This window comes from Podarcis pityusensis (assembly GCF_964106645.2).
Source record: "Podarcis pityusensis genome assembly, chromosome: 6".
In the NCBI taxonomy this organism is placed as follows: domain Eukaryota; kingdom Metazoa; phylum Chordata; class Lepidosauria; order Squamata; family Lacertidae; genus Podarcis; species Podarcis pityusensis.
Window position 1 is genome coordinate 19,711,257 of NC_138030.1, and position 9,663 is coordinate 19,720,919.

Sequence of the window (9,663 nt, forward strand, 5' to 3'; positions counted from 1 at the left end):
TAACCTGAAGCGTATGTAACCTGAAGCGTATGTAACCCGAGGTACCACTGTACAGCTCCTCTCACCATAGGCAGAAGCTTGTAGCAAGGTGACTTGTTTGCCTGCTGAGTTGCTAACTATGGATAGACTCTGCCCTCCTTTCTGATGCTGGGAAAGAACATCTGCCTTGCCTGAGAAAGGTCTCAGGTTCAGTCTCCAGGTAGTCTTGGGAGAGACTCCTGGTCGGAAACCCCGAAGAAGCTACTGCAAACCAACTGTAGACAATGCTGAGCTAGATGGGCCAATAGCCTGACTCACTATAAGGCAGCTTCCTATGTTCTTGATTTTCAAACTCGGCCCTGGAGCAACAGGCCTTCAAACAGAGGAATGTCTTCTGCAAAGTAGATGTTTAACAACTGAGGAGCTCAAGAGGCCAAATGTCTGCTGGAGAAAGGGAGGTCTTTACAGGGTGATAGCCAGGCACCAAAGAGAGAATGAGGCGAGTCTTCCTAAGGCAAGGGCGGGACAATACTGTATTGGACTGCCAGAGGGTCCAACCCGGCCCATTTTACCAAAACCACACCTTCCTTCCAATCAACTGAAGTCACTCCAATGAGCAGGCGATATCGACTGATGGGCAAGGTTCCATTCTCTCTTGGTTGTGTCCACCAGTTCCCTGCTAAGAACCGACACACAAAGGCAAAGCAGCCAGATTTAAACCCCTGCTCATCAACCAATGAGTAGGGTTCAATCCTGCTTGGTGCAGTTTCACTGGTTACTATCTTCTGCCACTCATGCGGCTCAATTTTAACAAGTGGGTGGGGAGAAAGATCTGGCCTGGAAGGCCAAATTGGTTCACCGCCATCCTCAAGGCAATAATTTCCAAAGCTTAGGTGCGGCTGCAGAAAAGACTGCTCCTACATCACCAACCAAACACAACTCATGTGGGGCTCCCTGGACTAACTCCTTTCCCTTGCCAAACTAGAGACAATGAAGAAGAGATTAGAACGTCCATCATCCCTGACCATTGGCCCTGCTGGCTGGGCTGATGGGAGTTGCAACCCAACATCTGGAGGGCCACAAGTCCCCCCCCCCCAGTTCTGCTTTTGGAGATGTTGACCCACCCACCATTCCTATCTCAATATGGTCCCCTGAGGAAACAAACTGCCAACTAGGGCAACTGAGCAAGGACTAGCCTATCATCAGTTCTTGCCAAGGGGCTGGGGAAGCTGTAGGGGTCAAGGCAGCTGGTCACCACTGTCGTCTTTACAGAACTATTTTAAGAACAAGGATACAGTATCCTCAGGTTTGTACAGCTGGGCTGACATATTGACAGTTTCATTCTTAGGATCGAAAGCCACAAGATGCCTCATCTGGGAAGAAGAGATTTATTCCTGTAACTGTATAGGGTGAATCAAGCACTATCTCCCATCAGAATTCCATACTGTTACATGCCTTGCAAAACATCTTTGACCTTTTCAAGAGCCACACATTGTGGGCTCATTAACCCAGGGTTGACTTCATTAGTTGCAAACACAGCAGTAATGTCAGTATCATAAAGTTTTGTCCATGTATTTCTTTAGTTTTGCTCTCTCATTTGCTCTTGGATTTGATCTGATTTTTTTTTGTATGTGCTATTGTCATTTGAACCTGTTTCTATATTTATAATTTGTGTGTGTGATTGTTTTAACAGTATATGTTATTATATTGTAAATGGGAAGCTCCTTATATATGAAATTAATAACTTAATGCACTACAGGGACTCGGCAGATTCTGGCTGGTCTTGGGTGAAAAGGGTGGGAGAAAATTACTGGCTTCCACTGGAATCTATGGAGGGCGAGAATTTCCCATTGGAAACTGGAGCAAGTCCAAATTGGCTGATCTATTTTTAGGCGAAAAGAAAAACACACAAAATGAACTTGGAAGATGCATTGTCAACTCTCTCGCTTTATTCCCCAGCGATGAAAGCAAAGGATCACCCTTCTGATTTAGAGGTAGATACAGCTCTTCAAGCCTCTAAGGTTTTGGTTTGGTTCTTTGGGAAATATTTTCCAGTGCAAGAAAATGCTTTTGAAAAAGCCAGCAACAACATTTTAAAAATAGCTCCCATTCCATAGGACAGATGTAGGGGTTGGATTCAGATGCAACACCAAACTATGGGAGTCTGCAACTCCCCATCAGCACTGATCCTTGGCCATGTTCTCTAATCCCTGAGCCACCACTGATTAAATGTTCAAGCAAATACATTTAAACCCACACCATTGTGCTTGCATTTTGCAGTTGGGACGCAGGTGGCACTGTGGGTACCTGGGTTAAACCACAGAGCCTAGGACTTGCTGATCAGAGGGTCAGCAGTTCGAATCCCCTCGACGGGGTGAGCTCCCCTTGCTCGGTCCCTGCTCCTGCCCACCTAGCAGTTTGAAAGCACGTCAAAGTTCAAGTAGATAAATAGGTACCGCTCCGGCGGGAAGGTAAATGGCGTTTCCGTGCGCTGTTCTGGTTCGCCAGAAGCGGCTTAGTCATGCTGGCCACATGACCCGGAAGCTGTACGCCGGCTCCCTCGGCCAATAAAGCGAGATGAGCGCCACAACCCCAGAGTCGGCCACGACTGGACCTAATGGTCAGGGGTCTCTTTACCTTTACCTTCTGCAGTTAATGCCCCATTGTCACAATATTGTTAGCTACAGTTCAGGGGAATAATACTGTTGTATTTTTTTCAGAACGTAAGAGGAGCCTGCTGGATCAGGCCAATGGCCTTGTCTAGTCCAGAATCCTGTTCTCACAGTGGCCAACCAGATGCCTTTAGGAAACCCGCAGGTAGGAGTCATGCACAAGAGCATTCTTGCCTCCTGTGGTTTCCAGCAACAGGTCTTCATAAGCATGATGGCATCCATCATCATGGCTAGTAGCCCTCTCCTCCATGAATTTGTCTAATCCTCTTTTAAAGCCTCTTCTAGGCTGGTGGCCATTGTTGCCTCCTGGGGCAACGAGTTCTATAGTTTAACCATGTTCTGCATGAAGAAGTCCTTTATCCTCTTTCCTGAATCTTCCAACATTCACCTGTCCACGAGTTCTAGTGATATCAGAAGGAGGGGAAAAAATTATCCACACCACACAGGTTTCTTTGATCACGATAGCCATATTCACTCAGTACTGTCTGGTAGATGAGAACCTTAAAAGAAAAACAGAGGGGAAATGTCAGTGACAAATGGGGTCACTAGACTTTAAATAATTGCACTCCAAAAGAACGGGGGACTTTTAAATAACATGTTAAATGAGCAAGAGTAATGGGCATTGCAGCCCCTCTGAATGGCAGTCATTCCTCCTTGTTATCTCTGCAGATAATTGGGAAGAGAGAGGGAAATCCCTTCGCCAATTCTCAGGTTGCGTTGGCCAAGTGAAAAGAAAGCCAGAGGTGACATTAGGGAGGAATATAAGAAACAGGAAACCCCAATTTGTGTGGAGGTTGCGTTCCTGGCCCCCCTGTGTGTGTCAGCAGAGCAGGAACAAGCCTGCCCTGCCTCATTATGTTCCATCCCCTTTCTGCCCTCTTTCGGGTCCAAAATGACTCCCCGCATGTCGGTAGTCATGCATCAATTGAATGCTCTCAAAATGGTTGTGGCCTGGACTACTGCTCCATCTAGCTCAATATTATCTGAGCTGACTCACAGCAGCCCAGCTCTCCAGGGATTAAAAGACAGAAGTCTTCTCAGCTCTACTTGAAGATGCCAGAGGTTGAACCTGGGTCTTCTGGAGCCCTTCACAGAACATAACCCACTGGCTCACAACTATTGACATTTCAAGGTGAAACTGATCCTCAGCCAAACTCTACTGGCAGACATGTAATGGGCCTGTGCTGAACTTTGTTAGATTGTGGCTAGAGAGTTCAGAAATTTGGGGCTTGCAATGACCATACAGTGGGACAGGGAGCTGGGAACAAATATCCAGTGGTAGACTAGGAAAACGTTGAAGTGCAGGAATTCACAGGGGACTCAGCTAGAATGGTAAAAACAAAGCATTTTATATGTGTTGTATATGCAACACTACAACACCAGATGGCGCTGTGGGGTCCCATCTTTCCCTACCGGATTTCCCTGTATGAGTTTACAACACGTTTAATTGAAACACTTCTTTGATGTGTCTAGATCCAGCCTGAGACAATAGCTATTGTCCCCAAGGAGATTCCAAAAATTCAGACAATTGTGTTGATCCATGATTGCACACACAAACACCACACATCCAAAGGAGGAGCAGTACATACAATAATGCACATGCGCCTATCCAATCTGGACATCTTCAGTGTTGCCCCCCCTCAGTGTTACCAACCCATCAGCTGACATCACAAGTGGCATCAATTACAGATCTTGCAAGGAAAACATTCCTGGTTTGCTTCTTGCACAGCACCAAGTGCTGGACAGAAAACTATCAGAATATGCCCAAGGTTGATTCCTTCCCCCCAGCACAGAGCTTTTGTTGCTCCTTCTTGATTCCACCACCCACAACTCAAGGAAGACGTATGTTCAGGTGGGGTCTGTGGAAACAGCAGCAATGGAAACAGGCATGACAGTTTTTGAAGCCCAACAAATGCAGGAAATCCCTCCCAATTGGAGCACTTTGGTAATGTGCTTTTTTTTTGTTACAGCTCTCCCAAAGACTTTTTAACTAAGCTCTTCATCAGCCTTCCTATGCTGGGAAATTTGAGCGCCCGGTGATTATTGTAACGAAACAAAGCCTGGGAGTTTGCTCCCCTGGAGATTTCCTCCCCTGCTCGCTTTGGGCTCCAAGAATAACTGTGTTCCAAGTGAGATGACAAGAAGATTATATGGGGGCTGCAGAGAGGCCAGGTTCAGCCATTGTCCCAGGGAAAACCCCTTCCCTTACGTGGTCTTTTCTTGACTGTTGACGTTATTGCCGTCCCAGTTTCTTCTTCTTCTCTTTATGCAGAAACGAAACCCAGGTTCTGCTCTGCATTTAATACTGGGTTAAAAGGGCAGGGAGCCCTATAATTAACCCTCCTGCGGAGTCCCATATCACTGTGAGTTAAGGGCGGAGAGCCTCAGGCCTGGGTGAAATGCAGCCCTATAGGGGCTTCTGTCTGACCCTCAGGGCTTTCCCCCAGCCCCAGCCCTTATTGGCCCCCCTTTGCCCCATTCTCGGGTGTTTCTGCCTGGAATGTGTCCTTGAACTCTGAGGCCACATGCACACCCATCCCCAAAGAATCCTAGGAACTAGTTTGTTAAGGGTACTTGGAATGGAAGGTCTGGGAACGGGTAAACGATGGTTCTTAGGATTCTTCAGGGACAGGGTAAATGTCCAACACAGTCCAACAATGCCTTTTGCTTGCCCGGATAGAAGATAGGTGTGGAACTGTGCATAGAAACCAGCCTATTATACACACAGTTAAAATTTACATTCATTTTTCTGCCCACTTTTTGCCTCTGGCCCCACCCAGCTCTGGCAAGCGGCCCCCAAATGCTTGCTCAGAAGGGAACATGGCCCTCAGGCTGCAAAAAGTTTTCCACACCCCCTGATCCATATATTGTTAGACTCCAACTCCAAGCAGCCTCTGCCAGCATGGTCCCCAGCCAAAGACAGCTGGAGATGTGGTTCAGCATTTGGAGGTCTGCAGGTTCTCTATCCCTGCCATAAATAATATGAGCCAATTTATGAAACTTGGCAGGTCCTCAGCCAGAGAGAAGGTTGTCCCCATGCTGTTCCGTCTCCAAGACTCTTGTCTCTGACTCACTGGGGTGCTTTCATCTCTGGCAAGGGAGGACCATGAATCACCTTCCCCATCAGCCTCACCCCAGCCTCCCGTGTCCATTTCTTGACTTCTCAGCCTTGCTTGCGAGTAGCAGGCCTTTATACATGAGTAGGTTCATGGGAAGTGACTGATAGGAGACTCTGGCTTCCAGCTGTCACCATCATATGATGCTTCTCCTGCAGCAACTCTTTCCCTTCAGAATAAAAAAAAAATCCTTCCAGTAGCGCCTTAGAGACCAACTAAGTTTGTTATTGGTATGAGCTTTCATGTGCATGCACACTTCTTCAGATACACTTCTTCAGATCATACCAATAACAAACTTAGTTGGTCTCTAAGGTGCTACTAGGGACACGGATGGCGCTGTGGGTTAAACCACAGAGCCTAGGACTTGCCGATCAGAAGGTCGGGGGTTCGAATCCCCGCAACGGGGTGAGCTCCTGTTGCTCAGTCCCTGCTCCTACCAAACTAGCAGTTCAAAAGCACGTCAAAGTGCAAGTAGATAAATAGGTACCGCTCCAGTGGGAAGGTAAACGGCGTTTCCGTGTGCTGCTCTGGTTCGCCAGAAGCGGCTTAGTCATGCTGGCCACATGACCCGGAAGCTGTACGCCAGCTCCCTTGGCCAATAAAGCGAGATGAGGGCCACAACCCCAGAGTCGGTCACGACTGGACCTAATGGTCAAAGGTCGTTTTACCTTTATGGTGCTGCTAGAAGGAATTTTTTTATTTTGTTTCGACTACAGCAGACCAACATGGCTACCTACCTGTATCTTTCCCTTCAGTCTTCCCTTTTCTTCCACGCATCCCAGCATGGACCCAATTCCTGCCTCTGGGGCTCTGGTAAGATGGGGCTGCTCCTTGAGCTCCTGTAATAAGTACGCTTCCAACACTCTGCTGTGACCAAGATACAAAATGAATATTCAGGTAAGAGCAGCTTTTAATTATTTTTGGAGGAAGTCACTGAGGTCATCAGTGGGGAGCTGGTTCAACCCTTACCTCCAAGGGTAATCCTAAAAGTACCACAATGGTTTTCATTCATTTTTTGTTGGGGCGTGGAGGGAAAAACAGTACACCACGGGAGACTATTGCAAAGCGGGCAAAATTTCTCCTCCACATCATCACCCATGCGACTGGGCCAAGGGGAGGTTTTGAGGGAAGGGCTAAATTGGTCAGTGAAAGAGCACATGCTTTTTATGCAAATGTCCCAGGCTCAGTCCTCCAGCATCTTCATATAGTTAGGACCTTAGAGGGCTGCTGCCAGCCAGTGGAGGCAAGACTCAGCTGCATGGGCCAATAGTCTGACTTGACAGCCTATGTCATTGCAAACAAGATTTTATCTGTTTGCGCGCACACACATACATTTAGGCACAAATCACAGGTCTTAAGTTACTAACCATCAGGAAGAACTTTCTGATGGCAAGAACTGTTAGGCAGTGGAACAGTCTCCCTTGGGAGGTGGTGGACTCTCCTTCCTTGGAAGTTTTCAAGCAGAGGTTGGATGGCCATCTGTCATGGATGCTTTAGTTGAGATTCCTGCATTACAGGATTCTACAGTGAGGGTCATTTCATGTACCATTTTCAACCAACAAGCAGAGCAAGCTATGATGAAAGAAGCTTGTCGTCCTTCATACGCACACAGCTCATTTTCCAAAAGCTGATTAATTAAATTGACCAATTCTCGGGGGAGGGGGGGAAGGCTCCTGCTGCTTCGGCTTCCTCTTCTCATTTATTCTTTGGCTTCTGCAAGATACAGTAGAGGTTAGGCTAAAGCTGTGGTCAACTTTGCATAAGAACATCAGAATTGCCCAGGGAGCGTGTGCTTGCTAAGTAGGGCACCGAGGACAAATCTAGACTTGTTTTGAGGAATGAAGTTCAATGCGTGTACATCCTGCGCAGACCAAAGTGAACCATCTGAGCATGACAGTGATCTGCCATAATCCATGACGGGACCAACTCTCTCAGAGAGGGAAAGTTCAAAACACAATAGCAAGGAAAGATCAAAGTGAGGAAGGCAATACCTTCTACAGTGATGTACAGTTTTTTTTGGGGGGGGGGGGAATTCCTATGCAAATCAGGGCAATCCCATCATCCACCTTCCCTTCATACTGCTAGAGCAAGCAGAATGCTTACACTGCCCCACACCAGGTAAGAGAGAGGGCCGGCAATGATGGCAGAAGTCTTGGCTTTATCCTCTTTTCCAGAGCTCTTAAAGAACTAATGCCATCTATGGATGACAAACTGACAACCTAGAATCCTTTTTTTAAAACAGAATTAAGCTGGGGGTTCAGGTCCATAAAGAAAGGTGGCAGCCAGGTCTGGGGCACTGGCAATCATCACAAGCTACAGGTGCCCCAGGACTGGGAAGTAGTTCTAGAAAGGCAGGTGAGGGAAAGCAGCATGCAAGCATAACCTCAAATGCATTGCAATTCAATGTATTTGTACAGTGGTACCTCGGGTTACATACACTTCAGGTTACAGACTCTTATTAACCCAGAAATAGTGCTTCAGGTTAAGAACTTTGCTTCAGGATGAGAACAGAAATCGTGCTCCGGTGGCACAGCAGCAGCAGGAGGCCCCATTAGCTAAAGTGGTGCTTCAGGTTAAGAACAGTTTCAGGTTAAGAACGGACCTCCAGAACGAATTAAGTTCTTAACCCGAGGTACTACTGTAATGCATTCGAGGCTATGCCTACATTCCAACACAACTGGTGGACACAAAAGCTGAACAATCCAAAAGCCATGTTGATAAGCACATCAGCACAGAGTAGAATGTTTCAACTGTGCAATACGGGCAGATCAAAGGGCAGGACATCCTGTCCTTGCCTAGAACAGCTGCAAAAATCTAACAAATCTGACTGATAACGTTGGGTGGGGTGGATCAGAAAGGACCATCAACAAAATTGATGCATCAGGAGCCCATCCTTCTTTCCAGGAAGGAAGTCAACTGGGTCCACAATCCTGTATACACTTATGATGTGGGAGTAAGCTCCGCTGAAATCAATGGGACTTACTTCCAAGTAAAACATGCATAAGATCACAGGGTGTCCGGATAAAAAAGGAAGGGTGCACTGAGTGAATAGGTCGAATGCTCTCTCTTTTAATAGAGCCATCCTGCTGAGCGCTGGGAGACTAAATATAACCCCCAGCATGTGCTTAGAAAGAGTCGAGTCTGGGGAAGGGAATATAAATCTTAAATTATTCGTTGCTTATTGAAAGAAGAAATTCCAATGTCTGGCAAAGCTATATTTTGTACTATCTTCCCCAGTGGAACCAGAAAACATATCTGTTTGAACATACAAACTATAGTAGCTATGAGCTGGGTGGGGAGTTAAACCCTGGTCTCCTAGGTACCAGTCCAGCACTAACTACTACACCAGACTGTCTCTGAAACGCTGCTTGCACAGAACTGCAGCCTTGAGCATTTGATTGTACAGTACTGTCATTTATTTCAAAGGGACTTTGTTGTGATGAACATTTATTGGGTTGTGTCAAAGGAACCTTTCCCTAAAATATTTGCAGATGGCATTAACCACTTCGGGTAACTCAGAACCTAAAGGTCCTTCAGAGTTCAGGCTAATGGGCAAATTCTTTCTTCCAAGGCTACATGCCAAATAGGGAGTCTCCCCTCCCTCCCACTGGCCCCTTATTAATAAAAAGTAAGAACATTGTTTTAAAACCGTCCATGATCTATTGGTCAGATAATGAATGAATGAATCTTTATTTGCGTCAGCCATCAGCCATAGCAATAAAACAACAATACGATATACAAAGAATAGAAATAAAAAGTCAATTATAATAAATAAATCTTAGGGTTTTCAATCAATAGTCAAATAGTGGATCTTATTTTGATTGCCCCAGCTAAAAACCTTGCAACCTTTTGGTCAGATAATTTATTTATGGCATCCGTTGGTCTAGTGACAAGGA

General features: G+C 46.4%; 1 long non-coding RNA gene across 1 annotated transcript; it reads right to left on the reverse strand.

The window, feature by feature from the left end:
- Nucleotides 1–10: 10 nt before the first annotated feature.
- On the reverse strand, nucleotides 11–8,184 carry LOC308480315. The gene is made up of 3 exons (XR_013988029.1): nucleotides 7,135–8,184; nucleotides 6,505–6,634; nucleotides 11–3,151 (listed from the first exon to the last, which is right to left on the reverse strand). It is a non-coding gene; the product is annotated as an uncharacterized lncRNA (long non-coding RNA).
- Nucleotides 8,185–9,663: the final 1,479 nt, after the last annotated feature.